We start from the raw sequence: 27692 nt of genomic DNA on the forward strand, positions 1-27692 counted from the left end.
TCAGAAGAGACAGTTGTTTTTGCAAGCTTATTTCTTATTTTACTTATGAGGATCATTTTTTAATTGCAGAACTGGAATCGCAGTCCTGAGATCCCTTCACCAGGTATCACAGATCCTAAGATGACATCTTCACCTTCTCTCAAGGTGCCTGACACTTCCACGTTATCATTTCCTTCTTGCTGGTCATTATTGTGGTCCAGAATAGTAGCTTCGATTTTTGCTTCCTCTACTTTCAGGGAGATGAGCTTCTTGGTATGTTACAAATTGTCAGAGGCTCTGGTTTTGGAAGGGGGGGGAGTTAGAGATGTTGTTTGGACATTTGGGCCTCTCTATCACTACTAAATTTTGTTTCCTGAGTTTCTGCTCTTTTAATTACAGTTTATGTATTCAGCAACTTTTTTTTTTTTTACACCGGTGGCAGGCAATGAGCTGTGTGCCTAATCTATGTTTCTTTTTCTGGCCTGGGATTCTGTATTTCTATAACTGTAGCCCAGATTTCCTCTCTTCTTTGCCCCAATATTTCCCATGGTGCATTTTACCCTGGGTGTCCTGAGTCTCACCGCAGGTGTATGTCTTCCTGGTACTTCCCTGCACCTGCCTTCTCGTTTGTGTGCATTCCCATCAAAAATCTCATCAGTCCCGGTGTCGGGCTGACGGCCCTGTCACATTTGTTCTGCCCCGTTTTCATTTAAGTCTTCTTGTGTATGGGTTTTGTCTGTACATTTGTTTGAAGGCTTCTGGGTATTGTTTTCAAACTTCCTGCTAAGCTCTCTTCTTGAGGGAATCCCTCAGCCCTCTCTAACCGGATGGTGTGTATAACAGCTGGCTGCATGACTTTTATCCTATCTTTTCACCTGCACCCTCAATCCGTTTAAATTGCTTTAACAAGTCAAATGCACTCTTGCTAAGATCTCATGAGATAACATTAGAGCCATCTTAAATTGTGCCTTAGAAACTAAAATCTCTTTTTAAAACATCATATGGGTAAGAAAAATTGCTCACTTTTTTGCATCCCTCCCACCCCCAGTGGATCCTTACTCATTGGCATGTCTTTGATCTGAGATTGTTTAATATCTATTGAGAAGATTTCATCTCTCCCAGTGAAGGGTATTTGCCTGGTTCCTAGTGTTCTGTGTTTGGTGGTGAGAAAGGGGACATGTCTTTCTTATAGTAACTTATGACCCATCTCCCTGTTTTCAATCCATGTCTTACCCATAACCCTTCTTTTCCTGGTGCTTCCCACGCCCTAGCCTCTGAAGGGTTCTGTAGGACAAAATGGCTCTCATATTGTCCACATCTCTCTCTTTGGTTACTTAAATCAAGGATCACTCCGCTAAATCTAACTCTTTCATCTGTCCTGTTCTACGGGTCTATGTGTGTGTTTAACTCTAGCTCTGCCAGGTGAGGGCATCCGCTAGGTCCCCGAATGCCCCGATGACGGGAGCCCACTGAACAAGGCTGAGATGGGTTTTCCCAGAGGCCTGGAGGCTGTTCAAAAAGATGTAGGGATCCTAGCACAGGGCTTTACAAATAATTAGTACTTAGTAAATAACTGCTTGTTATTTGGGTTTATTGTTGGAGCCTAATGAAAAAGTTTTCTAGTCTATGTAGGGAGTAGATATAATATGATTCTGTTGGGGTACAGGAGGAAGGAAAGCATTGATTGACATAAGTTTATTAAACAGGAAATATGACTTTTGCATTAATAAGGTTGAGCTGGGCTCATAAAACTCAGATGTAGTAGACTACTACACTAATCTGTTTTTCTTATAATGTACTTAACATTCATATATATATGTATATATAAAACTAAAATATATATTATAAACATTTTAAATAACATTATGTCAATAATAGACCTAGTACTATTTAGTGAAATGCCTTAAAATTTCTGTTGATTTTTAGAATCTCTGCACTAAATAATGTTTCTGAATCTAGTGACCTTTCTGTCTTGTAAAGACAGTAAATCCTGTAGTCCAGTTAAAAAATGACAGGTCTTTGACTTGTGAGAGGTTTTTAAGAGCCTTCTTGATGGATAAACTACATCTAAATTGTAACAACACCCCAAACTCCTATTTATTTATCTCTCATAAATATGCCATCCTTATATGTCTTAAAAACGTACCCCTCAGCAGCAAAATGTTTTCAGAACAGAAAGGCATGAGTGAATGGGTATGTAATTTTCATGTGAACTACACTGTAATCCTTCATTTCTTTCCGACTCAAGTAAAGTTCATGTGACATTACGGCTCCCAGCGTGCCCTTGGAGCACTGAAAGAAGGTGTTATCACCAAGAACATGACCACGTTCTGCCCTGTCACTGACATCCAGTTCTGTGAAGCACCTGTAAATTCATTAGAAAAGTAGAATTTTCATATTCAACTGGATCACAAAAAAATTATTTTGACTTTGATCTTTGTATTTGGGGGCCTCAGACATTACCAGATATTTTTCAGTTTATTCTAATTGTGCCTTGAAATCAAAACATCTGCCCTCAAATAAAAGAGACCAGATTTGATGTTGAAGTAAATTCCATAATTTCCTAAAACATATTTTGTTTTTTAGAATATATGTAGTGAATATAATTCTTCTATCTTCACATCCTGGTATTAAGATACTAGGCCCGTGACTCTAGAATTCACTCTTGGAATAAATATGTTACAGCAGTGTAATCTCGCCATGACTCCATGTATCTTTTGAGTTCATGCTTTCAATTAATCAAGGATTTTATAACTTGCATCACCATTGCCTGTTACTTGTACAGTAAGTCCATCATTACTGGGGTCCCAGAGTCCCAGAAAGTTCAGCCCAGTGCCCACTTGTCTGGTTACCACTATTAACTGGAGCTTTTAAATATCTTTTCATGAATCTAAAGAATACTTTATGCCAATGACAGAAATACAATAGTACAGATGGTTGTACAAGGAAAGGAAAGTCTCCTGACGCTAGGCACGCGGTGTACCAGACCTCAGGCCACCTCTGCCACGTTTCTTGCGGATCCTGTCTAGAAGTGTTTTATGATGAGTAAACTGGGTGTGTATATTATATGTCTCTTATAGTAATGTATGAATATGTACACGTATACACAAATAGGTATCAATATACCTCTATATAACGTACAAACATACTGCACTTACTATTTTCTACCTTGCTTTCTTATTGACAAATGGATCTAGAAATTATTCCATATTGGCACAAGTACAGTACTACTCATTAGGAAAGATATCCATGGGCTATATTCCTAAAGTTGGAATTGCTGGGTCAAAGAGTATGTGTATTTACAACTTTTAAAAACTTTTGATCTACTTGGAATTTATTTTGATAAGGGTGAGGTAGAAATTTAGTTTGGTCCATTCCCAAATGGGTGCCAGTTTCCCTAGTACTCTTTGTGGGAGAAATTTCTCTCCACTGCTCCAATAAATATATATTTTATCATACACTAAATTCCACATGTATATTCTAGATGTGAATGCCGTATGTATTTAATCGGACATACATTAAGCTCCATGTGTAATTAGTTCTGTCCAGTCAGCTGTTCAGCTTTTTCATTGCCATAGCTTTGTGTAACGTCTTCTAACATCAGATCAGGCCGCTCACCTACTTGTGTATGTTTACTTTTTGACCTAATCTTTAAAATTCATGTCTTTTAGTGTACAAAAAGTAATGGTTTCTTTTTCTGGACTCAATTTATGGACTGATTTACGGAGAATTAAAATATGTAAGAGTATTCTTATGTAAAAACAGGATATGCATATTATTTTCATTTACCTGATTGTATTATTATTTGTATATCTTTTAAGAGTTTCCCTTTAACCCTGTCTGGTTTGGCTCAGCAGTTAGAGCGTCGGCTTGCAGTCCGGAGAGACCCGGGTTCAGTTCCCGCTAAGGGCACGTATCTTGATTGCAGTTTGTCTCCGGCCCTGGTTGGGTTGTGCAGGAGGCAGCCACTCGATGTGTCCCTTTCAATGTTTCTCTCTCTCTCTCTCTCTCTCTTTCTTCCTCTCTTTCCCACACTATCTGAACAAAAAATAAAAAAATGTCCTCGGGTGAAGTTAAAAAAAAGTTTTCTTTTATATTATAAAATAAGATTATCTCTATTGCTTTATTAGCTTTAAGCGATATCTACTTACAAAATTAGAAAAATCAACATGCTTATATTCCTGATACTATATTCTTTCCTTAATTCTTCCTGTCAAAATTTATTAATTAGACTGTTTAATAACATTTCAATTATTTCACCACAGTTCCCACAGTTTATATATCCAAGTGAAATCCATTGATTTCACCAGTCATTTACTAATTTTTTTTTCAATTATTCTTGAGTCCCATCATGTTTGAAAATTCATGTTATTTGCTTTTATTTTTGAAAAATAGCTTGGCTGGGAATAAAATTTTTACATCACCCATTTGTCCCTGGAGCCCTCTAGGCCTGCCTCGCTGTCGGCAATAACAGTTCTCATGGAAGGTGAACTCAGTTCCTTTTGCACCCTGCTCCCATCAGCGACGTGCTCGATCTTTTTTTTTGCAGGGGGTGGGGGTGTCTGGGTGCTCATAGTATCTTTGAAGGTCCATCTTTGAAATCTTAGGTTTGTTGTTTTATATCAGTCTTGGAGGGGCAAAATTTACCTTTTAAATCTTTTATTTCAAGGCAGTTTTTTTCTATTACTATCTTTTAGAAAACTTTGGTCTTATTTATTCTGTTTCCTTTTTCAGCAGCATCAGTTATAGCTGTTTTAGAACTCGTGTTTTTCATAGTCTTTCATTTTTTTGGTCTACTTTTTGTGAAGTGCTTTCTCTTTTTCACTTGATTTTGTTCAGTTTTATCATTGTGGTTCTCCCCAAACATGACTTGCTTCCAATGTTTCATACATTTAAATTGCAATTTTATTTTTTCTGTTCATTTTACTTTATTAATTTTATATACATGGGGTCTCCCCATGACCTTTATCTACTTTCCTTCTATGCTTTGTGGCATAGTTTTTCTGGTGTAGTATTTGGCTGTCTCTTACATTTTTTTCTTGAAGTATTTCTTTATGTACTTTGGTGTTTTTTTTTTTTTCTTGGAGTATCTCTTTACATATTCCATGCTGGTTCATCTCCAGTTATTGTTTGTTTTAGAACTCAGGCTTTTGGAAAACAGGGAAGGAAAGCTTTGAAATAAGAGCACTGAGAAGAGATGAAAAAGCACAAAGCGAAAATGATAAAACAGCAGAAATAGATAGTGAACCAGTGCAGCTCAAAAAGAAACGGAGAGAAAAGTAAAACCCTAAGAGAAGTCAAGGCATTGGGTGCTGCAAAGAACAGACCAGGCAGGGCGAACACACAGTTCGTAGTGAGCAGAAGAGGCTTGGACACCACTCTAGTGGGACAGTTGTTTCCTGAAGAGGACGCAGAGCGGGAGGGCTCCAGGGGTGGGCTGGATGCAGGAATCGTCCTTGTAGGCCTTACAAATTAAAGAGAAACCTCATTGCTGGGTTGGATTCTGCTGTTATCTAGTAGGGTCATGTTGAAAACTCCTCTGTCACAGAATTTCTTGTGCGCTAATTTACTTCTTTTGTTACCAATAATGGGTTACTGTCCTCCATCTCTCTTCTCTCGCCCCAACAGGTCATTGTTCTTTCAGGTGTCAGTTTTCCCTTACTCAGCTCCATTTCCTTCGCCCCAGTTGGTTGTCAGTGGCGATAGGGACCCTCAGGTGTCTGCCGCCGGCCCTGGATGTTGCCTTTTCAAGGAAGGAGCTGTGGATTTCACGCCTGCTCGGCCAGCTCTCTGTCGTGCTGGACACCGCAGGGTCCCGCGCTGCTCCCGCCTTCTCCCGCAGCGGGACCTAACTGCCCTCGGCACACTTCTCCGCGTGCGGTTCGGCGTCGGGCCGCGGACACGTGTACGTTCCTGTTTCACATTCCTGACCTTTCCTCACCTTGTAGCTCGGTGTTGGTTTCAGAGAGGACATTCCGAGCCCCGCCATACCAACTGGACAACGTCGTGATGATGGCAGGAGGTCATTCCTCTGGACCAAGCCTGCCTCTCTCGCTGTCGAGCACTTGTTAGCCTGGAGACACTGAGTCAATGATATGGTGACACTTTAAGTCAGAAACACTGCACTCGGAATTTATCTTTGTCACGTCTCGGAGACCATGGGACAGGGCCCGGGAGCGGGAAGGCGGCCTGAGGGTGAAGAAGCCGAGGGGAGAGGCATTGCCTTGTTGCTCCAGATGCTGATTCTCACGCTGGGAGCCACGGGTACGTTTCCCTTCGTGGCTCCGCACTCCCTGGGCTCCTGGGCCCATCCTGAACGCGGTAAGATGCCGAGTCTCGGATCCGACGGTTGGTACAGACCTGGAATTCGCAGGGCTGTCAGCGCAAGGGTGAGCCCTGGGTGCGTAGGTGGCTGACAAGGCACAGAAACACCTTCCTACTGCCCAGCTTATATTCTGTTACTGGGCCCACGAAAGCCGGGCCCTCCATGAAGTAGCTGCTGAAGGAAAGCCTGCCGTCGGGCGTCAGGGCGCCTGTCCTCACGCCGCCTCCACGCTCTGTCTCTTCTGTCTGCGGCCACTGCATTTAGAGCCTACCTGGTGGGCCCCTTCAGCCTTGTCGGGACGCTGTCGTCCTGAGATCCTGAATTATGTCTGCAAAGGCCCTTTTTCAAACAAGGTCACATGCATAGGTTTTGGACGGATATATATTTTGGGGGCCAGCATTCAATCCACTATACTTGCAAAACTCATGTTAGAGGATATTCTTATGTGTGACACACACACATCCATCATTAATAAGGTGACACAGGAAAGTCACAGGCTGGAATTCATGGGACATTCTTGAGGAATTAGCGACAACTCCATCTCCTTCTGGCCCACTGATCTCTAACGTGACAGTGAGTTGTCGCCGTGGTGGTTGAGAAACCAGTGGACGGTTTTAGGGCCACTTTACTGCCTGTGTGAATACAGCCAGGGTTTTACTACCCACTGCTGTGCCTCCCCCACAAGGTTGGACTCCCCTGACATCACACGTCTCCCAACCCCATCTAAGGTTCCTTTTGCATTTTACTATGCTGACCCTATGTGGGCACAGACCTGAACCACAGCCTGTTCCTGTAGTGCTTCCTCTCCGGCTCTGAGCCACATCGTGGGGGCGATTTCTGTGCACACTGATTTTCAGTGAAGAAAATATTTGCAGATGCTGCGACTGTACCTAGGCTCTCGTTGCTGTAGTTCCATAAGCAAGGAGTAGCGATGACAGAACAGTGTGCACTCAGTCTGTTGAATACAACACAAAGGAGGGGATGCAACCCGCCTTGGTTCCCACAGCAAATAACTGGGTGGAACTAAGTCAGGTCTTTCTGACTCCAGCTCCCATCCACTGAGTGTCTCCACTCTAAGGCTCCATTTAAAAAGAGCCACTTACACCACGGATGGGCTTATGTTGCCACCTTGTGCGAGTTTAACAGGACCCCACAGCAGGTCATCTCTGTGAGATCACTTGACTCCTCAAAATAGTACAGAGAACAAAAAGTCATTTTATTCAAGGGATTAATTACTTGATTAATTAGCTTGGCAGAACTACTTTAGGAATAGAATTATTGTTGCTTGGTAACAATAATTACTGTTTCTGGTAACAGGCTGCTTTGAACTTACGATGTCAACGCTGCGCACATCACAGAGCTCCTGTAGGTGGTAGAACGTTAGAAATCACGTCGTTCAGTTGAGAAGGCACGAGAGAGAAGGCGTCAGAACAAGGGTCAACACAGTGAAATGAGGAACAGTCCAGGGCCCCAGCACGAACAGCAAGAAAAGCGTAGAAATGGTACCACGCAGCCCAGAGACTCAGAATACTCCATCTCTCTTGGCATGGAACTGCTCCGACCTGCACGGTTCTGAAATAACAGGAAATACTTCTCCCGTAACCGCACTGCATTTTAGGTAAGTCGTTAAGCAGAATGCTCAGCATGAACAAATGTAAGAGCTTATAGCAAACTGAGATTCATAATGTAAAGGTTAGACCTGCTGAAGAGAGACTTCTTTGGCAAACCATGAGGTCAAAAACCGATTCCTGTGTTGTTTGAATAGTGACGTGGCGGCTGAGGGGGTGTCTCAGCCGAGTGGGTCTTGGTGCTTTGTCTTCTGTTTGATTCAGCGGGAATGTGCATGACGTCTGCGGGACTGTGACAAATGGCTGAATTCCCTCTTCCTGAATCGGAAACTAACAACTAGAAACATTGTCAACAAGGTAGGTTGTCAAAAAAATAAATAGTGTAAGTACTTTACCTAGAAATTGTTGTATATTCCCTTAGATAAACACTGAGGATTCTATGGGATAGTTTAGGACCCATTTATGTAAGTTTAAACCATAGTACTAGCTAAAAACAACTGGTAATTAGAATCAAAGAAACTTACTCGTTTTTAAACCTCCTGCCTCCGTCCTGAATTTGAAGTATATTCTCTAGGCCTGTTGCTAAGTGGGAAGACTGGCTGGGGACATGAGAACTTACGAGGACCAGAAGGTCCCTAATATCACATCTGGACTGGTGGACCGGCCATCAGAGGTAGTCCTCACCTTTTGGGGAATTTTGTACTTAATCCTTACATTTATAAAAATATTTATTGAGCCCTAACAATATTCTGGCCACACTTCTGGGGGTGAAGAGATAGGAGGGTGGGCCTGGGGAACAGCTGAGGGCACCGGGAATGCTGAGGTGCTGGCAGGTGGCCCCACCCCCAGGCAAGCGGAGGGAGGCGAGGGTCTCCAGAGCCCCCTGGGAGAGGTACAGTTTGAGGGGAGTGCAGAAGTTACTTCATCTCCGAGCCTGTTTCCTTTTCTGTAAACTATTGAAAAATGACCACCTCTCCTTCAGGGTTGTAGTGAGGATTTCTCAAGCAGGTGGTTCGGTTAAAATAGTTGATGGCTTAAAAGTGAGTTAACTGCCGATCATCCGCGAACCCGCGCGGGCCAGCCCGAGGCCCTCAGCTGTCCTGGCTTAGCTGATCGTGGTGTTGGAGTCGTCTTCTCCAGACTCCCTGGGCCTGATCTCCGACTAAAGAACCTACCACAGCAGTGGCCGGAAATGGCATGGGACTCTGGCCAGCCAGGAGCAGCTGGCACCAGTGCTGGCGACGCCAACTGCAAATTCAGATGCAAAGTGCTGGACCACGGGAAGCTGCTTCCAGAGGATCCAGCCTTTCTTGAGCCTCGTGCGGAAATGACACTCAGCAGGCCCTGTGGGAGAAGACTACCGGGATTTTGGTCAGTGTGTAAGCCAGCAACACCAAGGTCTGCTGTGGGTCCAGCTTGTATGCATCTCAAGCGTTTTTATCTTACGAACTCAGTGATGGAAAATACTGCTCCCTGCAAAGCAGATGAATGCAGTGTATCTAGTCCACAAGTCACTGAAACCCCAGGGGAGTCCTCTAGGACAGGAGAAGTCACTTGATCGGGCTTTAGAATATAAACTGCTTCTTACACGGCAACTTAATTTCCACCTTTTTGCCCACAATTCTGATAGACCTTTTGAGGGCTTTCTCACTATGTTAAAGACCTGCTGTCCCATGTTGGAGAATCCGGAGATTTCGAGGAAACAGCTGATGACTTTCTCAATAGAGTTGTGTCGGGATGCTTACCTTTGCCACTCACCTTCCAGCTTGCCCCGGTGGACGTTTTATCGAGTGCACTGAGCAGGAATTACTAGGAAAGGTTATTTATCAGCAAGTCTGATACGGAAAGAGAACAGAACTTGCTTGTCAGAGTTACTACATGTAATGGAAAGCATGGGAAACTCTGTAAAGGAAAATAGGAACCACCCAGATCTGAAGAAATTGCTGTTTTTTAACAGAGGTTGGAGAGCGGTCCCTCTGCTGAGCCTGCACTTAATGACGAAGAAGAGAAAAGGGTGTGAAGATGGTGATGTGTCTCAGAGATCCAGGCAGGAGGAGGTGTGTTCCCAGAGGAAGGCTGCACCCGCAACAGCTGCCTCTCTAAGCATTTGAGATCGATTGGTCAGTGCTAACAAGTCAACAGAAAGGGGAAGCACACCTGGAATTTAAATATTTTAAAAAATGAAATAATGTGTTAGCATCAAACTAGACTAAACTTTCCTATTCATTTAAAAGTTTTTCCTTCCAGGGTAGCTTTATGTGCAATAAAACACCTTCGAAGGATCCTGGTTTGGTTTTCCTCAATTAGTTAACCAAAAACATTTCCAAATGGGTTTTTTTTTTTTTTTTTCCCAAAAAAGAAGAAATCAAACAATCAAATAGGCCATCTTTAGTAGTTGTCTAGATAAAAATCTTAAATTGCTGAAGGGTAGGTAGGTAGTAGCAAAGGGTCTGTTCAGTTTTATAAGTAACCTCTTAGATTGCCTAAGTGAATCCATGTAAATGTGTTCTAGTTCCTAGGGATTTTTCAGGTTAAACATGTTCAGGCGATTTAACTCAAATTCAAAGGAGTGGATGTAAAAAGTAGGTGCACAGACCGCAGCACCAGATTACGTGGGCATGAATCATGGCTCCCTCTGCGCTGTGACTTTGGGCAAGTTACTAAAGCTCTCTGTGTGAAATGGGGGAAACAAGAATGCCTACTTCTCACAGGATTCATTAGAATAGAACCTCTGGATAGTAAGTGTTCAATAAAGATTGGCCATGATATAAAACAAATAAAAAAAAGTGAGTTGTTGGCTCCAGGCACAGCTGGCCTCTAAGGAAAGGTACAGTGTTAGTCAGTGTCCGGCTTCGTGTCCCCTGACATGGCGCCTTCCCCTTTCGGTGGACACCTCCTGCCGTAGACACACCACTTGTGTCAGTTCTAGAGACAACAAGGGACACAGTGTTCTCAGCTAATCTCACACAGATAACACGCCAGAAATGCATTTTAAAAGTTCATTTAGATATGATCCATCAACTCGTGAAGGTAGTGTGAACATCGTGTAATCACTTAGTTAAAGAGACTTAAAAGAACAGCTTTTCTCGGGGGTTTAGCCCTGTTGTACGGGCTCAAGCACTCACCCCGAATCTGGTGGATCCATTTCAGTGGAAATGTTAATGGGAATTTACTTGCAAATGGTATAGCTTAACTAGAAATGCTTTTAAGAAATCATGTTTAAGTATCAATAACTTTAAATGTATATATTTACTTACCTATTTATTTAAATCAACCAAATCACTTATTCCTCTCCTGAAGCACAGTGCACATTGGTATTTCCTGCCAGGGTTTTCTTTCTTCACCAGTATGTCCAGTTCTGTAATATTCAGGGTCTCTTTTGAACTTTCCACCTCTGGGAAAATTTTCCCTGCCTATATCCTGGTGGCTACCGGTTTTGGCTCTAAGTTATGACCTAGATTGTTACCTCTAGTTGTCACCTCCTTGGTGGGAAGACACGTCACACCCAGGTTAGTGGAAAATGATATAGCAGTTTCCGATTGTCTTGTGATTCTCTTAATGTTAGGACAGCTAGTAGTTTCCATGAGTCTTACAGTTCTCCTCAGCTTCTCAGAGTGAAGTTGGAGTGTCTTTTCCCAGAGAACTATAACACAGCTTTTGGGGGTCCTCAGAATCCTTTAGCTCGTTTTGGAGAAGTCCTGAAGCACATGGTAAAGGTTACGCAAACGAGAAAGGGAGAACGTCAAACCAGAGGGTTGCCATCATCTTTGAGATGAACTCCCGTTCTCGTCACCCGTGGGCCAGGGATAGGAAAGACCATTTTTAGAAAAATGAAAAAAGGGAAGTAATGTTTTTCCAAAAGCCAGCCTGAAGCACCACCATTGAAATAAATAATCTTCAAAAAATTCAGAACAGGCTCATTCTCAGTTTAAAATGACTTAGATATAAAAACATGAAGGTTTATTTTTTAAAAAAACTGCCGATGCTGTTGAATAAATGTTGAACGAGGCAGTGAGGTGTGCTGACACTGGGCTATGAGCTATTACTATAATTATTTGTTGTTTTTGTTTCCCATTTTAGAAAGTGTGCCCCCTACAGGCAGACCTGGGCCCCACGGCCCTCACCAAGGACCAGGGAAAAGACAAGTTTCCATCCCCACAGGGGCACCGGGGGGATTTCTGGCGTTTCCTCCACCAGCCGTTTCAGATCTGTTTGTTTACTGGTTTATCATTTTCCTGTAAGCCTTTGGAATCACTCTTTTATATAGCAGATGATTTTCTCTTTTAGAGAGAATCGGAGGGGACTGATGTCAAAATATAGGCAATATCTTTTTTTTTTTTTTTACTTATTTGCATTTAGTGTTTTGACAACCATGTTTTATTTTAAACATGCCATTTTTTTATGATATGCTTTTAGTTTTTAATCTTTTTTTTTAATCCTCACCCGAGGACATTTTTCCATATTTTGTTCAGATAGAGTCGGAGGGAGGGAGGGAGGGAGGGGGGGAGAGAGAGAGAGAAACATTGACGTGAAAGGGACACATTGAGTGGCTGCCACCCGCACGACCCAACCAGGGCCGGGGACAAACTGCAACTGAGGTACATGCCCTTAGCGGGAACCGAACCCGGGTCTCTCTGGACCGGAGGCCAACGCTCTAACCACTGAGCCAAACCGGCCAGAGCAGTTTTTAATCATTTTTATTTGCTATGTGGTCTGAGATGTTTATATTTTTCTATGTGTTTATATATTTAAATCATGATTTTATGAGCTATCACCTTAAGGTTCAATGTCTCTTTGCCTTCTCTTCCAAGAGATGGAGAGACAAGTGTGCTTTCTCCTGACCCGACCTCGCCTCATTGCCGCAGGTGGATTACATCAGTATGTCTAAATTGCTGTAGTCTGTAACATGTATGTACTGTTCTGCTTTTAATTCTCACAGTAGAGTAGTGTCTTTCTCCATCTCTAAGTGTCTGGGATATCCTACTGCAGTAGTTCCAAAGGAGAGCTCAAAGGAGCTATCAACGCAGTAATTTTCTTTAAAAAAACTTTAAAAATCTTTATTCTTCCATAGTTCATTTTTAAAAAATCCCTTGTTTTATCTCTGTTGATGCCTCTAATGTGACCTTCATTTATATAATAGTTTTATTTCTCTTCTATTCTTTGACTCTGATACATCACTTTTTATTATATTTATTTTCTGACCTTTTCCCTTGAGTCCTACTATATCTTGTCTGAACTCTTGTTTTCAAGGGGTTGTAATTTTTTAAATTCCTTTTATTTAACTAGTACTGTAGTTTTTTAAATTATTTTTCTTGTTGTTCTGATTTGTGTTAGAGTCTTGTGAATTTATTGTATCTGCCGCCTGCTTGCCCTATTCTATTCTTTAGGTTTTTGGAACTATTTTTGTATATGCCCCAGCTGATTTTTTTCTGACTACTACTCATCTATAATTCACGCCCGAACCAGCTGTTTGGTGATGGGTAACCTAGAGAAGGGTTAGGTAGGGTGCAGCAGAACATCCGCATTTTAGACCATGGCTTTTGGACATATTCTCACTAATATTCTACCCTAGGCTATAACGCAACTCTGCATTGGCTTGAAGACTCTCTGGCACATAGTGAAGTCACGTGTGTGTGTGTGTGTGTGAGTGTGTATGCAAGCATTTTCCTTCCTTTCTCCCTCCTCCCTTCTCTCCCTCCCTTCCTCCCATCCCCTGTGATTTTCCCTGCTTCTCTGCAGGGCTACTCACCACTGACAATTTCTTTCTCACCCCTGTCTATATGTTTTCTTATTTAGCCTGGCAATACCTTCCAGTCTGTGGTATAAAGTAAGGTTTACTGAGGGCTCCAGTTTCAAGGGTGGCAAAGTCACTTTGTAAAAGGCTATGCATCTAGTTATAGAAGGGGTTATTGTGCCTGTCTCTGGGCAAACAGTCTAACACACTGAGGTTCATCTTCAGATTTACGTTTCTTGATCTTATTTTTGTTTGGTTTCCTACTAAAGAAAAGTCTAGAGACAATTTACACTGTTGGTTTTACAGGAAGTCAGCTATTAGTTTTAATGGTGATGAGTAATAAGAGACCTTATACTGTTATACTTTCCTTTTTTAATAGGCTAGCACCTTTTATTTTTTTACTTATTAATGACCATAAGATGTAACTTAAAAAGTGTCTTTACTGTCTTTGGTTAATAGCTCTCAATGATAGCATAAGGATTCTGAGACTTGAAATGGAAAGTATCTTCCAGTTTGTGTAGTATAGGATAATGAATTTTGGACTGAAGGGCAAAAACACTGGCTTCTATTTCTGATTCTAACACTAGTTTTGTGATCTTGAGAAAATCAGTTTACTTTTCTTTTTTTAATTATTAATTAATTTATTTTTGTTACAGATGTTTCTCCTTTTCCCCTCCAGATACCCTCCTCCCAATCCCGCCCCCCTCCCCATCATTGTTGTCTATGTCCATTGGCTACACATACAAAAATAAGTTTACCTTCATCTCTCATTTACTAAAATGCAGTGGTTCTTTAAGGTGACCGAGATTACCTGTGGGATTTGTCAACAATTCAAATTCCATCCTTTTCTCCCTGGAAATCCTGACTCCGTAGGTCCACAGTGAAGTCTAAGAATCTGTTTTTTTGTAAGAACTTCAGATGGTTCTGTTGCAAGTGGCCTGCTGAGCACACCTTGAGAAATTCCTTATACCACAGGTTTTATAGAGCTTTGGAAACCCGAGAGCCAGCCTTTACTTTCAGAGTTGTATTGATTGTGAAATGTATCTTTAAAATGTGTTTGCTGCCTGCCTGGTGTGTCAACCCATGCACCAAGAGGTCACCAGTTCGATTCCCGGTCAGGGCACATGCCCAGGTTGTGGGTTCAATCCCCAGTAGGGGGTGTGCAGGAGGCGGCCAGCTGATGTTCTCTCTCCCTCTCCCTTCCTCTCTCTCTCTAAAATAAAGAAAAAAACTTAAAAAAAAAAAATGTGTTTGCTCATTGAGCAATGATCAACTGTTTAATTGCCAGCATCTCTTGGAGCAGCTTTGAGAATAAACATCTTAACTAGGGCTCAATGCTTTTACGTATGTCATTATTTAAATGAGAAAAATTAGTTTCTCATGAACATCATTAAAATGTGTTGATTTTAAAAACGTATACATTTTTGTAATTCTCACTTCTGGATCATACTTTTCTTCCCTGCCATGCATAATTGTAAATAGGTTGACATTACAATTAATCATAGAGATTTAAGGGCCAATCTTTAATAAGTTAAAAACCCGTATCTCCTACTACCTAATATGTGAAAATATCAGGTTGTGTTATAAGGACGCTGTTTCTCATAACTCAGACATATCCCATGTACTTCAAAGTTAATTCTAAGCAGTGAATAGTAAAAATTATTAAAACAAATTTATACATATTAGGTGCTAATATTATTAAAGAATTTATTTTTAACATTAGAAAATAGAGTTCAATGACTTTTAACATTAAATAGTTCAAGTTTAATGGCACCAACATATGACATTGCTATAGACAGGATTTGGGGTGAAGACATACTATTTAGCAATAAGCTTCCCAGAACTAAAGAATATTCACTTGCAGAGTATTGTAGTTTTTGGTTGTAGTTTTTGGTTGGCTTTGCAGGCCACATTTTTAGCTTGAGGGCCATACCATACAGGCCACAGACCTGGCCCACAGGGCATAGTTTTAAAGCCCCTGCTTATGATCAAAATGCTCATTAAGCTCTGATAAGATTGATTTCAGGTTTTAAACACGTTGGTAATTTAGTTGACAACGTTATTTTTTGTTAGGGCAACTCTCCACTTGGCCACTTGATGGCAGCATTTACTACGTGCTAACATTGAATTTCATTTTTCTCTAGGTTGTTCAGCCTCGTTTAACATTGGTAGTGGAAAAGATTGATAGCAATGCAAATGTATTTATAACCACGAGAGATAGTCACCTTCCACCCCAATTAGCCTTTGCATTGATTTACTGAGGAAAAACATCTATTACGGAAAAAAGTCTTACAGATTAGTGTTGCATTATTTTGTTACAGTTGAAATATGTAGGAAAAGTGATCTCACAGAAGATACACGTTAATCTAACTAAAAATGCACTTGCCCAATAATTTAAAAAAAACACATCATTGAGAATGCAGCTCTGGTTCAGAATACTGTACCACAATTTTCCCCCTTAAAGCCATATACTTAGTTATTTGAATATTTTCTAATAATGAGCTTGTCACATTTTAAGTCTTTAAAAAGAGATTTATTCATGAGCTGTTGCTTGGATAAAGCCATTGATCTACCAAAAAAGAAAATCCCATTTCTGAGTTTCTTTGTGAGAATATAATTATGATTGGAACTAAAGTCTTTTTTATTTTTTAAATGAAAAGGCTTACTGCCTCCTGAAATACCTTTTTGCACCCCCTAAAGAAGGGAACTACTACTCTGACTTTCTTCCCTGCAGAGAAAAACCTCCCAGTAATGATTCCACCAACATCCGGGCAAGCACCTTCCAGGAGAGGGTTCAACCAAGAGAACGGCTGCCTGAGAGCCAGTGGGGGACAGATTGGTAGAAATTTACAAGGCAGTTACAATTTAGCACTTTTGGCTTGAAGGAAGGAAATAGGTCTTTTGTTTGTTTGTTTTTAACCATTCCCCTTTTCCCCTGGTCCCTTAGTTCTCTTCAAAAAGCGTGACATTGGTAAGTTTGGTGAGGTTTTTTTGCGTGCGTGCTTGCGTGTGCGTGTATGTGCTGTTACCAGAGAATATTCCCCATACTATAATTCACTGCCATTTGAATTTATATGTCAGAATAAGGTTAGGGTACTCAGCACAGGGTTGTAAAGGAGGCTCTGCTGGAGTGTCCAGAGCTGCAAACTGGCAAGGAAGTTAACGTGGGGAAGTGAACACGGGGTTGTCTCGACAGCGAGTTACATGAGTGTCTTTGTGGGTGTATATAAATATTCTTGGGAGGCCATTCCGGCTGTTTTCACAAGCTTAACTCTACTTTCATGACTTCGTATGTTTACTTACATACAATGGTGCAGTTCCTTCTGTTTATATACACTTGGGTATTCTGGGTCTATGTAAGGAGACTTATGTTCCTTACCCATTCTTCCTGCAGCCCATCTCATGCTAGTGTAAAAAAAACCCTTTATTTTATAACAAAAGCAATGCTAGAGTATTGTAGAAACCTTGGAAAATATAGGTAAGTGAATAGTACATAAAAATATAGAATATCTAAGCATGCTATTATTTGTGTTATATAATCCTGATTTTCATATTTCTTGTTGGAGGCTTGGAGCCCTGGAAAAGGAACTTTCAAATGGTAACACAGTAGTCAACCACCAGGTCTGCTCGTGTACACACCAGGATTCTTTCAGAGGACCCAACTCCAGATGGCCCGATGTCAGCAGGGGATACTTGCAAAATTGTCTAGGAAGTTTAAGTCCAGATTTGACAGTCATAATCGCTGATATGTTCAATCTCAGACGAAATCAGAGTGGAAGAGAAGAGGGGAATAATAGCCCTGACAGCTTTCCCTGTGTGCCGCCGTTGCTGTATGTTAAAGTGCTGTTAGGTTCCAGCCGGCAGTTGAAAAGGAAGGAAGAGCTTAGTGCAGACTGAAGAGGGGCTGGTTATTCTTTCAGGAAAGCTCCGTTTCCCTTTGCCCGGTGCCCTGAACCGCCCAGGGCCCAGCCCAGCGCCGCGCCCTCCCTGGATGGAGGGCGCTGGGAGCGATCTGCCCTTAAATACCAGCTGGAAGTCAGAACCGCCTCAGCCGCAGGCCTCTGACCAATTACATAGCGGGGCGTGTGTACGTGCAGGCACACGTGAATGCGTGTTCACACACGGGGCCCATGTGTGCTGACTTTTCTGGTTAGTGGAGTGCAGTCCAAGCCTGGTCCCTGGTCAGGGCTTCGGGTGTAACCCACCTCCCAATGCGCAGTCTCTGATCACAGGTTCCCTGCCGGACTGGGGTGAGGACCACTCCATTGGGCTCAGCCGTGTCTCACTTAAAGCAGGACCACAGGGTCTCAGGAAAGAGAAGGAAGCGGAGACTGTGTTTAGTCTGAGGGTAGGCGTGGAGAAATGGTAGAAGTGACTGAGCGACCTGCCATAATATTTTGGGAAACTCCCTAAACTCTGAAGCAACCGGAGGACCTGGCGAGTTTGCGCCATGGGCTTGGGAAGCCCTATAGCTGGACGACCTTTTCTGGGTGTAGAACAGTTGAGTGCTCGCATTGGTTTTTCATTTCATTTGTTGTTTTGCCATTTGCAAATGTTCGGCCCCTGTGAAATTTTGTCTGTTCAGTAAAAAATTATCCGGAGAGTTGAAACTGGCATTGATTTTTAATTTATACAGAAGTTATTACAAATATATATCAGTGTCAATTAAAACAAATTTCATTGCCTACAACATAGGAAATCAAATTTTCTAATTGCATTTACCATGTGGGCAGTAGCACCGGTTTCAGAGTTTAAAGGTCATGGACTATTAGGCTCTGAGCTTAAATTACATTACATTACATTTTTTCCTCTCCCTCAGAGATCGCAAATGTGACAGACAGGCACTCCCGGCATGAGTCAGCATTATCTAGCAGGAGGGTTGTTGACACCTGCTCTTCGTTAGCAGATCCTCTAGAACTGTCAGGATAATGTGCAGGTAAAGATGTCGTTTTTACAATGAGAAAGTAATACCAATATGAGTAATATGCGACAAATGGAATCTTTGGCTCTGATGTACAAAAATGGTATGAATTAAAAAGTTAAAAATTATCCCTTTTTATCATCATACGGTGACGTAAGTAGTGTTCTCAGGTTCAGGTGTTCCCATTCCTGCTGCCTTATAGAATCTCCCCCTAAGTTCTGTTTCCCTGCCTGCACTTCTCATTGTCCATCTCTCTTCAGTACTGCCAAATTTTTAGTCTCTGACGATTTAGCTTTCTTTCTACCAGGTTTCAGTAAGGAAAAGAACTCAGTTCATTATCAGGCTATCATCAGGGGTCCGAGTGAGTTCTGGTTCTTACGTGTCATGTTGTACCTGTTGATTCCCGAGGCCAAGATTTCTTCAACTGCAAGATGAGGGTGAGGAGCTATTGGATGTCTACGGTCCCTTTGAATCTTAAAGTTCTGTGCCTCTTAATTTTATTGCCCCTATGAAGAAACTCAGGGCTCACTGAGCTTTTTATCTTCTTTTAAATAGAAAATGCAGGGAATAATCCCACAGCAAACATTTTTATCAATGAACATGGAGCTGACATTTTTGTTTTCTTAGGGACTATGATTTATCTCATAGAATGGGATATTTGTCATGATGAGGTAATTTTTAGACTAAAGCTGTTGCAATAGTAACTTAGAGGCTTTGAGTGTCCTAGTGGTCTGTTCATAAGGACGGGTGACACAGATGATAGCCAGGTGATCAGCAGGTGTAAGAGGGCAAATAAAAATACTGGTCATACTTTCATCCCGGTTAGAATAGGAAAGAAACCCCATAGATCTTGAGCACTATCTAGATGTAATTAAATTCTTGTTTGCATTATGATAATTTGGATTTATAGTTATAGGAAACATTTTTATAACCAAAATATCTGGAGGACATTAACTTTAGTGTTCTTTGTCTAAACATTGTCAGTACAGAACAAAATTAAGAGTTGGTTTTCAAACACTTTTGAGAGAATAACCTCTACCAGGACTAATCTAGATTAGACAAGAAGAAAGAAGACAAAATACAGAAAAAAAACCCAAAAACTTCCTAAAATTATAGATAGTAGAGGATTTAAGACAATAAAAATACTGTGCAGAAATATATGCATATAGTTGAAAGCATTGGAGAAATGGATAATTTCTAAAAATGCCAAAATTGGTGTAAGGAAAATAGAGAACATGAATAAATCAATAATCATTTTTAAAACAGCAATGAAAATCAGTGACCTACTGCCAGTAAAGTCTCAGACCTGGACTCTTTCATAGGAGAATTTTACCAAAAATTTAAGTAATAGAATCTCTCTCTATTATATATATTGTTCTAGAAAATAGAAAAACATTAAAGCCATTCAACTCATTTAGAGGCTACTATAACCTTGGCTACAAAGCCAAGTAAAAGTAATAAATGAAATCATATGTCTATTTTACACATGAGCCTAGATAATAAATTCTAAGTAAAATGTTAATTAAGAGAATTTAACAGCCTAATAAGAAACGACTGACATTACATCTATCTAAATAGAATGAAAACCATCATACTGCCAAATATCCTGAAATGTAGGACAATGTATCACATGTAACCTTAAATGCATAACTGAGTTCTAAGAAAGTAAAGGAAATCAGCAAGGGTCCAAAATGGAGGTGAGCAGTTCTGCTAAAGGCCAGAGAAACAAAATGTGCATTGATCTGTGGGTGCCCTGGGGATGGGATATGGGTCTCACGAACCAAGGGACTTGGTCGTAATGGTCAAAGAAAACGGGATTTATGAGGTGGGAAATTTGAACTCAAAGATGCTGGAAGTTTAATTCTGAGTGCAATATGGACTAAAAAAATCCTGTCTTATTTCCAGTCTTTTGTTACTTCACCAGCATAAGAGAAAAATTTCTTTTTTCATAGAAAATTTTTGTCTCAGATAAATTTTAATTATGAATAGCTCTAATGCATATATAAATTTTTAATTGACATTAAAAAAACATTCCTAAAGTAATACTGTCTCTGGAGTGCTGAGGAGAACATGTAAAATCTCAAACACAGCATAAACTAGTTTATACTGAGTTCCTGCTCATAATGTGTCTCCAAAGAAGAGATTACAGCTTCTAACTCAGTGGTTCTCAACCTTCCTAATGCCGCGACCCTTGAATACAGTTCTTCATGTTGTGGTGACCCCCAACCATAAAATTATTTTCGTTGCTACTTCATAACTCTAACTTTGCTACTGTTATGAATCATCATTAGAAATATGTGTTTTCCGATGGTCTCAGGCAACCCCTGTGAAAAGGTCGACTCCCAAAGGGGTCGCGACCCACAGGTTGAGAATCACTGCTCTAAAATATAAGCCATGCATGAAATAATCAGTGCCAGTGGAATTAGACCCTCAAGACGTTCAGATATAATTGTCATGGAATTTATACTATGAAAGTAGTATATATTAGATTCTTGAGGGCTTAAATGTCCACAAAATGAGAAAAAGAATGAGACTAAACAAATAAAACATGAGAAGACCTAATAGCTAAGTCCAGCAAAGTTGCAGGATACAAGATAAACATAAAAATCCATTGAATGTCTGTGCATTAGCAATGAACTTATGGACCCTGATGTTAAAATGACATTTAAAATCACTCCTACAATTTTAAATACTTCAGTGTAAATTTAAGAAAATTTGCACAGGACTTGTATACTGAAAAGTAGACAATGCTGATGAAAGAAGTTAAGGGACATCCCCCATAAATGGAGAGAGATATGTATTAATGTATTGGAAGACTCAAAATAAAAAAAGATGTCAGTTCTCCCCAAGTTAATGACCAGGTTTAATACAAATCCTATCTAAATCCTAGCCACATTTTAAATAAATATAGATAAGATTATTCTAAAATTTATATGGAAAGAAAAAGAAGCTACAATAACTAGAACTATTCTTTTTTTTTTGTTTTAATCCTCATCCGAGGACATTTTTCCATTTTTTGTACAGACAGAGTGGGAGGGAGAGAGAGGAAGAGAGAGAGAGGGCCACCCACACAACCCCAACTGGGTCCGGGGACAAACTGCAACCGAGGTACATGCCCTTAGCGGGAACCGAACCCGGGTCTCTCTGGACCGCAGGCTGACGCTCTAACCGCTGAGCCAAACCAGCCAGGGCTATTTTTTTTTAACGTATGTATGTCTAATTGTTCTAGGACCATTTGTCGATGTGTCTCTCTCTTCCTCCCTCTCTCCCTCCTGCTCTATCTGAAGATAAATGCAAAAATGTCCTCCCGTGAGGATAAAAATAAATAACTAAATAAACCTTCAATCTAAGCCTCATGCTTTATACAAAAGTTAAAATTAATCACAAGTTTTACATAAAGTACAACACAAAACTATAAAAAGTTTAGGAGAAAAATAAGAGAAAAATTGCAGTATCTAGGACTGGGCAAATATTTTAAAAGTTGACACTAAAGCACAATCTAGAAAAGGAAACATGGATAACTAGGAGTTTATGAAAATTTGTTCTGTGAAAGACCCTGTTAAGAAGATGAAAAGACAAGCAACAGAATGCGAGACAGCATGCCCACCTGACGAAGGACTATCAAACCACCCATCAGACAAAAGACTAGTATCTAGGATATATAAACCACTCTCAAAACTCAACAGCAAATAAGCAAGTGACCCAATTAGCACATGAAGATATAGAGATGGCAAATTAAGCACATGGAAAGATATTCAACATCAGTAAAGTATAAGAAAATTCAAGCTAAAATCCCAACGCTACCATCATTGCCTATCAGAATGACTGAAATGAAAAATAGTGACAACTCTAAATCCTGGTGAAAATGCAGAGAAACTGGATTGCTCACACATTGTTAGCCAGTTCTCTCCTCTCTCTCTCTCTCTCTCTCTCTCTCTCTCTCTCTCATGCACACACACGCCCTACCTGCTGAGATTTGTTTGGAATTTCATGGAATCTGTAGATCAACCATGGAATTGACATCTTTACAGTGTTCACTCAATACATGAACATACTACATTGCATGATTTACTTAGGCATTCTTTAATTTCTCTTAGTACTATTTTATAGAGTTTTTGCATAGTTTTCATTAGATTTATTCCAAACTGGTAGGTGTTTTTAAAATCTCATTATAACTGTTATTTAAATTCTATTTGTTACTAGTAGATATAAAACAGATTTTGAATATTGTGACTGTTCTTAATTCATGTATTAATTCTAATAATTTATATCATTTAGAAAAAGGACAGTTGTGGTTTTTTCTTCCAATTTTTTTCTTGCCTTGCCTTATTGCAATAGCTAAGAGAGAGTAATTAGAAGGGGCCGCAGCAGACATCCATATCCCGTCTTCATGCTCAGAGGTAAAGCTTTCAATATTGTACCATTAAGTGTAATTTTTACAGTAGGATTCAAAGATAGCTTTTCACACAATAAGCTGTTCCCATCTATTTCTAGTATGGTAGCAATTTTTATCATGAATAGATGCTTAATTTAATAAAAGCATTCCTCTGCATTTACTGAGATGATCATGTGATTTTTCCAATTTAATCTTTTGATGTAGTGAATCACATTGATCTTCAAATGTTAAATCAGCCTAGTATCACTAGAATAAGCCAGATTTGATCTTTTTTAAAAAAATAATTTATCTTTATTGTTGAAAGTATTACAGATGTCCCCTCACCCTTTACCCCCTTTACTCCACCCAGCTCCCTTGCCTCCCCCTACAAGGCCTTCACCGCACTATTGTCTGTGTCCATGGCTTATGCACATATGCATATAAATTCTTCGGTTAATCTCTTCCCCTCACCCACCCCCCACCAGATTTGATCTTGGTATATTGTCCTTTTTTTTTTTTTATCCTCACCCGAGGACATTTTCCCATTTTTTGTTCAGATAGAGTGGGAGGGAGGGAGAGGAAGAGAGAGAGAGAGAAACATCGACGTGAAAGAGACACATCGAGTGGCTGCCACCCGCACGACCAACCAGGGCCGGGGACAAACTGCAACCGAGGTACGTGCCCTTAGCGGGAACCGAACCCGGGTCTCTCTGGACCGCAGGCCGACACTCTAACTGCTGAGCCAAACCGGCCAGGGCTATATTGTCCTTTTCATATATCTTTGTACTTTGTTAATATTTTATATAGGATTTTTATATCTTGAATTCTTATCTTAGAATCAGCTTCTGGGAAAACTTACTATAACACAGGGAGTGTATACTTTAGAATGAATTCAACTTCAAGTCACAAGACCTTAGCCATGCTCAAACAGCTAGTGGTTTACTTTTCTCACAACATAAATTATAGTGATAAAACTTGATAGAATTGATTCATTTGTTTAGTGATGCCATCAGGAACCTAGTTTCTTTCTAACTTTTTTCTCTACCATTTATATTATTGCCTTTTTATCACTATGGCTGCTACCTCATGTTGTAACTCACAGCCTCGCGATCTCAAACTCTCCAAGGAAAGGAAGTCATGAAGGGCACCATCAATAAAGTCAACCAACAGGAAATACATAGGATGGGAGGAATTATCTGAGAATTCAAAACTGATAAGAGATAATATCTAGAATATTTAAGAGACCCTTATAAAATATAGGAAACCAACAGAAAAATGGTAAAGCAAAGACTGTAGGCTCAAAATGCGAATCTGGAGAGATTTAGTTTAATTTAGTATGCATAGGTGCTGTGATCCATCCATTCCACCACTGCGGGACTTGTGTTCTGGTCCCCAAGGAGGCACGTGGAAGAATGTTTGCATAAGCCTCATTTGTGCAGCAGGGCATTATAGACAACCTAGGTATCTATCTCTAGGACAGTGGTTCTCAACCTTCCTAATGCCGCGACCCTTGAATACAGTTCCTCATGTTGTGGTGACCTCCAACCATAAAATTATTTTCGTTGCTACTTCATAACTGTAATTTTGCTACTGTTATGAATTGCCATTAGAAATATGTGTTTTCCGATGGTCTTAGGCAACCCCTGTGAAAGGGTCGTTCGACCTCCAAAGGGGTCACGACCCACAGGTTGAGAACCGCTGTTCTAGGGGAACAGATGAGGGAAATATTGTGAACACTCACAGAGGTAACAAAGTAAAGACAGAGCTATATAGAAAGATCTTCCATTCATAATGTTGAGAGGAAAAAGTAAGATAAGATCTATAACATGATTTACTTGGGCAAATTTAAAACATAAATACAAAACAAAATAGTACAGTATTTCAATATATCTACACGTCCAAGAAAAATGCCAAACACATTACAGTAATTGTCTACATAGAGGAGGAGATTGGGAGTGGAGGTTGAGGGTAAGAAAGAAGAATAAAAGAAAACAAGACAGGAACCTTGCATGGATGATTGACGACTGTCATGACCTTGGGAATATGACCACCTCAGTGCTCCGCATCTTAGGTTATATGTTTACTAGCTAAGTCTTAATAAGATTCAAGCTTGCATACTATCTCTTAGTTAAGCATGGCCACAATTTTGAATATTTGTTTCTAACAAAAAAAATGTTTAAGTAGAGACACTCCTGTAATTACTTAATTTGTAGAAGCCACTATACATGAATATGAGCCCTAAAGCCACTGTAAACAAATGAGTATCTTTTTCCAAAATTATGCTTTTAAATCATCTATGGGAATATGTTGTCTTTTCCATTGTCTCAAAGACTTTGGTTTCTGGAAAACCACAATCAATTTCATCTGTAATTCTACTCAGTGTAAATTCCATTGTGCTCTCTACTGTGTTACTTCTTTTCAGCAATAACAAATGTTAAAAATTTAAACATTTGTTTAAAGATCATTATCTTCTGAGATAATAATCAGGTTTTCACTATTTTTTTCTGTTCTTCATGAGAATGAGATTTACGAAGAAGTTGGGAAGAACTATACCTAGGTCTGAAGACGTCTTATAACTGAAGGTTTGCCTGGTGAATTTAAGCCATGGCACGAAGCTGACCACACCGCATTCACTGGATAACACCTTCGGAGATTCATTCTGCGGCTTAGGAACGAGAAGGTGTCTTCATGTAAACGCTCTTCCGGCATCACTAGGAAAATTACACTGTGCCTTCAATAAACCACCACGTCTGTTCTCTCCCTGATGCAATCTTGATGTAATGTTTATTTATAGATTACTTACTTTATTAACCATGGATGGTTTGCTTGACCTGAGAGGTGCACGAAGATTCTGATGATGGTCAGGCCAGTTAGTGGATGCCGACTAGGACATTGCTAATCAAAAGTTGGTCTGAAACAACAGAATCACCTGGGAGATTCTCAGACTTTCAGAAACTCAGGCCCAGTCACAGACCCAGCGAGTCAAAACTTGTGCTACAACAAGACCCCCAGGTGCATCTTGAGGACATCCAAGGTGGGACAGCGTTGCTCATCCCTCATTCCTTGGCATGTGGGGCGGAAGAAAAGCTGCCTTAAAATTCTATTTTTACATAGTTAGCCTTGCTTTTCTGATCAGTTCTATCATGCATTCAATTCATGTATTCATTCAATATATTAAGTGAGTGCTTATAAAAGCAAACAAGACATGCTGAGAAATTCCTGGTTTTTTGAACTAAAAACGTCAGAAGGCAGCACTGCAGTGGAATGGACTATGCTTTGGGTCCTCTGGGAGAGTCCCCGCTCAGCAGCCTGCCAAGGGCGGCACAGCTGTGGAGACCGCCCTCCAGAGCCTGCTCCGTGGCCCTGGCCGTGCCCTGGCGGCTCAGCAAAGCAGCGAGGCTGAGACCGGCACCGCGCGGCTGGGGGCTTGGTTTCTGGCTCCCAGTTGGGCCGGGCCGGGCCGGTGCGGCTCTCCCGCTCGGAGCCGGCGGCTGGCACCCTGCCCGCCTCCCCAGTTTCGGGATGGCTCGATGGGCAGAGCACACGGGCATGGAGTCTGGAAGACAGGGCTGGGCAGGGGTGTCCAGCACCGGGTGTCGTCTGTCTGCCGGCATGGTCTGACTCGGGCTGTGAGCAAAGGGTTTTACAACTGTAAAGAAACAGAAACGAGTGTGGATTCCAGTTGTGGTCATTGACAAACAGCGCATCCGGCCCCGTCCCCAGGGCGGGCAGAGGGACCTGAGCGCCACGGGCAGTTCTGTGTTTTACGGCAGCCTACTCACGTTGATTCGGAGTTTTAACATAACGTGTGCTTTGATTTCATGATCCTCGCTTCAGGATTTAGAGATGAAGAATATCTACCAGTCCATCCGTCTTATGTGAATCAGCCACACAGAAAATTAGTCGAGGAAGGAGACTTTAGAAATATCTGATTTATAGCAACTACACCCTAGTCCAGGTCCAAACACCTTGATGGTTTTGTTTGTTTGTTTTCTAGTCAGTGTCTGTTTCCACGAAGTTGGAAATATTAAGAAAAAGGCAAAGAAAGCGAACTCTAGTTATGGAAAGAAAATCTTAACTTTGGTAAGATGAATTTTCTTCTTCTCACACCCATAGTTCAAACTAATCATTAGTATCTGCATGGTTGTGGCTGCCAAATGGATGAGGAAGGAAGAAAACATTTCAAGTAACTGATTATTTTAGTCCTTGGAGAGTCTTGTGAAATACTGCTTTGCTGTAGGGATGGCTTTATCATATCTTTATCATACATATAATTTGCTCATCCTTGGGTAAATTATTGAATATTTGTGATTCACTTTGCTCACCCATACAATAAAGAGAATTAGACTACACCAAGAGTAAATGAAACAATGTTGATTTCATTTAATTAGGCACATGGCAAGCACTCAAATTCTACCTATTATAGTAGGGTCAAAATTTACACATAATGACTAATGTGTTTAAAAAAATTAATTCTAGCCCTGGCCGGTTTGGCTCAGCGGTTAGAGTGTCCACCTGCGGTCCGGAGAGACCCGGGTTCGGTTCCCGCTAAGGGCATGTACCTTGGTTGCAGTTTGTCCCCGGCCCTGGTTGGTCGTGCAGGTGGCAGCCACTCGAAGTGTCCCTTTCACGTTGATATTTCCCTCTCTCTCTCTCTCTTCCTCTCTCTCCCTCCCACTCTGTCTGTACAAAAAAAAAAAAAAAAAATTCTAGCCCGGCTGGTGTGGCTCAGTGGTTGAGTGTCGACCCATGCACCAAGAGGTCACTGGTTTGATTCCCAGTCAGGGCAC

At 40.9% G+C, this 27692-nt stretch overlaps 1 long non-coding RNA gene across 5 annotated transcripts; it reads left to right on the forward strand.

Moving 5' to 3' along the window:
• Positions 1–26965, forward strand: LOC118642352. Of its 5 annotated transcripts, XR_004961690.1 has the most exons (5): positions 1–144; positions 7622–7922; positions 18426–18542; positions 25421–25936; positions 26900–26965. It is a non-coding gene; the product is annotated as an uncharacterized LOC118642352 (long non-coding RNA). The 5 variants fall into 5 exon arrangements; XR_004961692.1 differs by lacking the exons at positions 18426–18542; positions 25421–25936; positions 26900–26965 and adding exons at positions 8137–8229; positions 9830–9896; XR_004961688.1 differs by lacking the exons at positions 18426–18542; positions 25421–25936; positions 26900–26965 and adding exons at positions 8137–8229; positions 9013–9262.
• Positions 26966–27692: the final 727 nt, after the last annotated feature.

The sequence above is a fragment of the Molossus molossus genome, unplaced genomic scaffold (genome assembly GCF_014108415.1).
Source record: "Molossus molossus isolate mMolMol1 unplaced genomic scaffold, mMolMol1.p scaffold_m16_p_3, whole genome shotgun sequence".
In the NCBI taxonomy this organism is placed as follows: domain Eukaryota; kingdom Metazoa; phylum Chordata; class Mammalia; order Chiroptera; family Molossidae; genus Molossus; species Molossus molossus.